A 4,671-nucleotide genomic window follows, 5' to 3' on the forward strand; every position below is an offset into this window, starting at 1 on the left:
TAATTATTATCTATAAGGTAGGGTTTCCTTAGTAGGAGCCTCGAAGTTCAATGACATCATGAAAGAACCAAGTTCTTCCCATCTTTGTTATCTTCCATCCTCAGCATGTACCTTAGTTCCTCTCATAGTCACAAGATGACTGCTGTATTTCTGGGCAACAGGTAGAAGAAGTCATCTCTTATTTAAGAAAAAAAAAATCTCTTTTTATCATCAAGGAAACCTTTCTCAGAAGCTCTGTCAGTTGACTTTTCAGCAAAACATTTCTACCTCTAAATCAAGCATTGGTTAAGAGAATGGAATTATCATAATTGGCCAAGATTACTGAGAATTTGTCCTAAATAAGTACCAGAGAGATAAGATGAATAGCTATCTGAGAAAAATTCAATTTTTTTAAAACAAGAAAGGGAAATGACCTTTCCAGATGAACAACTGTATCTACTATACATTGATTGGCAATCAGTGTGCTGTAGAATATCATAAGCCCTCCACAGGCGTATTGCCAGATTTTGATCTGAGCATAGAATTTATTATATGAATGCCCATCTTGATATGCTAATAGCCATCCGATAGAGATGCTATAGAGAACTAATTGTATGCTGTGGTGTGGTACAGTGTATATTTTCCCATGAACAAGAGGCAGAAGGTATCTAATATTACCAAGGTGAGCTGAAACCAGTTTGGCTAAGTGGATAGAGCATCGACCTGTAGGCTGAAGGGTCCCAGGTTTGATTCTAGTCAAGGGCATGTACCTTGGTTGGGGGCACATCCCATTGGGGGGTGTGCAGGAGGCAGCTGATCAGTGTTTCTCTCTCATTGATGTTTCTAGCTCTCTATTCGTCTCCCTTCCTCTCTGTAAAAAAATCAATAAAATATATATTTTTAAAAAATATTACCAAGGTGGGTGTCCTTCAGCACATAAAAACCTTTTCTCATGAGTAAATCAAAGTAAGAGTTCAGGATAATGGAGACATGGGTCTAAAGAGTCTGTTCTTAACTACATAATATCAAGTGGTTTGTAAAATGAGAAGTAGAGTGGGAGGGATGGAGAGAGAGTAGACCTCTAGAGACTGCTTTAATGGAAGGTGGTGCTGGCTGTTGCTCACAGTGGCAGGGTTTGAGGGTGCTGAAGGAATCCCAGTGCTAGTCTGCTCGAAAATATCTGCATCAGTGAGTGATCCATTGCTTCCTATTTGAGGTTTAAGACAGGACAAGATCTCATTAAAATGCAAATATTATCTGGAAGGAAGTGAAGCGAGTGTTGAACTTGATTTATCACCTTAGAGGGAAAGTCCTCTAGAATGAGGCACAGAGCAGGTGACTTTGGAGGTGTGGAAGGAAGGCCCCAAATTTATCAGATGTCTCAGGAAGCAGGAGGAGAAGGAGCCGCTCTTAGAAAGGCTGTGAGGAGCCTGCATGAGAATGCAAGAGGCCAGGCACCCACAGCCCCGAGGACAGAGAGGAATATAACCCAAAAGCTGAGGAAAAGCGCCGGCAGAAGTCTCACTGTCCTGGATGTTTTTCTAGGTCATCATGGTTCTGCAGGTCGTCACTGGCCAGCCAAGCTAGGAGGAGTGGGATTAGCAGGAGTCTGAGAAATCTCTGTGCTGTGCCACATTTTGTTTACTTTCCACTGGAGAGCCCCCATCCTTGTCCTCATTTTTTCAAACCCTAGAATCTAAAGTGGACATATTAGTCTCAAAAAAGACCAAATGTATCTAAAGCACTGTTTCCTACTTCTTACATGCGACATGGGATACCTCTGAGGCAGCACAGAATCTGCATATGTTGGAATCATGATCATAAGATCTGTTTCTAGCTGCTATTAATATGCTTTTTCATTTTATCTTCTCAACAAGCCTCTGAGGTAGTATGACTACTTTAACAACAAATAATGATAATGAAGCTTATCCAAGATTTTAGAATAGCAAAGGGGAAGGCCTAGATTTAAACACTGGTCTTTCTAATGGCAAGCATGTGCTCTTACTCAGTTATCCACATTTCCTTCTGGTGTATTTATGTGGCCTTGGGCAAGTTATTTGGGTTCTTGGACCCCAGCTGCGTTGGTGGCTTTGTGTGCTAAGGTGTCCTATATGTTTCAGTGAGTCAGCCTCCCAGTTACCTGAGGTGGACAGTCTTGGTGTAGCCCCTTGTGGGCTGTGTGTGCAGTCTTGTTGTTAAGCCACCCTACCAACTAAGGGAAGCTGTGAAAATGCCAAGACAAGGAAATAGAGCACAAGCAAAAGAAATGGAGGAAAAGAAGAGACTGGATATAGAGTTCAAAACCACGCTTATAAGGTTTTTCAAGAATTTCCTAGAAAAGGTCAACAAGACCTATGAGGAGATGAAAAGGGATCAACAAGAACTAATAAGGGATCAACAAGAACTAATAAGGGATCAACAAGAAATAAAGAATATATTGTCTGAAATAAAAAGTATTATACAGAGTCCTAAAAACAGAATGGAAGATCGCAAGAATCAAGTCAAAGATTTGGAACATAAAGAGCCAGAAGACACTCCTCCACAGAAGCAAGAAGGCAAGAGAATCCAGAAAGTTGAAGATAATGTAAGAAACCTCTGGGACAACTTCAAGTGAACCAACATCAGAATTATGGGGGTCCCAGAAGATGAGAGAGAGCAAGATATTGAAAACATACTGAAAGAAATAGTGACAGAAAACTTCCCCCACCTGGTGAAGGAATTAGACTTACAAGTCCAGGAAGCACACAGAACTCCAAAGAAGACCACACCAAGACACATCATAATTAAAATTCCAAGAGCAAAAGACAAAGAGAGAATATTAAAAGCAGCAAGAGCAAAGCAGGTAGTTACCTATAAAGGAGGTAATACGATTGTCAGCTGATTTCTCAACAGAAACCATGCAGGCCAGACGGGAATGGCAAGAAATATTCAAGGTGATGAATAGCAAGAACCTACAGCCAAAAATAATCTACTCAGCAAAGCTATCACTCAGAATCGAAGGCCAGATAAAGAGCTTCACTAATAAAAAAAAGCTAAAGAAGTTCATCACCACCAAACCAGAATTATATGAATTGCTGAAGGGGGTTCTTTCAGAAGAGAAAGTAAATAAAGATAAAAACAATGAACAACAAATACGTAACTATCAACAAGTGAATCTAAAAACCAAGGGAATTAAAAAAAAATCTGATGAAAAATATTAACTGGTGAATATAATAGAATCAGAAGTATGGTAGGGGAGTGGACTGACGATTCTCAGGGAAAAAGGGGATAGGGGGGTATGGGAAGAGACTGAACATAAACTGTGCACCTATGGATGAGGACAATGGGGGTGGGGAAAGGGCAGAGGGTGGGGTGGGAACCTGGTGGAGGAGAGCAATGGAGGGTGGGAAGGGGGGGAATGAGGAACATTTGTAATAATATGAACAATAAAGATTCATTTAAAGAAAAAAAATAATAAAAAATAAAATAAGAAATGCTAGACTATTGATCTATAAGGTCTCTTTCTCACTCTAGAGATTCTTGAAGTTCAGAGCTAAGATGATGTTGGCATTAACAGCATATGTCAATAGATACAGTCAGTCAAAGCTCAGGCTTACAGACCGCCTCGCTGTTGAGTCGCTTGTTCCTAAATCCTTTAGGGCAGATGTATATACAAAGTGTAGATTGGCAAAGTTGAAGAGGGTCCTCTAGTGGTACTTTATGGAATTATTGCTTTAAAAGTGACACGAGATCTCTGTGTCTGGTAGAACTTAATAACTGAATTTTACTCTTTAATAAAAACCAGTCCTTTTTTTGAGGTCTTATAAGGATGGGAGTATCATTATCCTCATTAAATCTAAAATGGTGTGTGAGGAGAGGTGATAAGTGAAAGCAGATGAGGGAGGTGGGTCCTTTCCCATGATGGAGACATTGGGAACCGCAGCACAAACATAGCAGCATATAGAAGCTGCTGCCCTGTGACCAAGTGCAGAGCATGCTAGACAGTCAGCCATATTTAAAACTTTTATTTTTTAGATGAGGAGACACTTTTGAGAATTTATAAGCTACTTTTTCTCACTCTGAAGTCTGGATGAACTTTGATAATTTGGGATGGGGGTATTCCTGAAAATTTGGAGACACCCCAACAGAGTTCTCTGAAAGCTTTCTAATCTGCTATGAAGTTAGAAACCCAAGAGAACAAATCCTTTCCTTATACTTAGAATGGAAAATCTCAAATATTTATCTTTACTTTCTACTCCCCTAACATCTGTTACTAGGGTTTGGGAATAACTAAAAGAAATGCTATATTTATTAATTTGTGACAGGCACTATAGAAGGTGCACCAGAAGGTGCATAGAGCAGAATCAGCAAGGAATCAAGCTAGACCAATTAAAATTAACTGTGTGCTTCAGAATTAACTATAATAGTATCATGACTGAATGTTTGTGGCCCCCCCCCCCCCGGTGCCCCCAAGATTCATATGTTGTAGCCCTAACCTCCAATGTGGCAGAACTTGGAGATGGGACTCTTATGGAAGTAATTCAGGTTAAATGAGGTCATGAGGAGAGGGCCCTTATCCTATAGGAGTGTCCTTAAAAGAGGAGACATCAGAGCGCTCTCTCTCTCTCTCTCTCTCTCTCTCTCTCTCTCTCTCTCTCTCTCTCTCCAAATACACATCATGGAGCACATGGTGAGAAAACAGACATCTGCAAC

The sequence above is a fragment of the Pipistrellus hanaki genome, assembly GCF_964339955.1.
Source record: "Pipistrellus hanaki genome assembly, chromosome: 8".
NCBI classification, from domain to species: domain Eukaryota; kingdom Metazoa; phylum Chordata; class Mammalia; order Chiroptera; family Vespertilionidae; genus Pipistrellus; species Pipistrellus hanaki.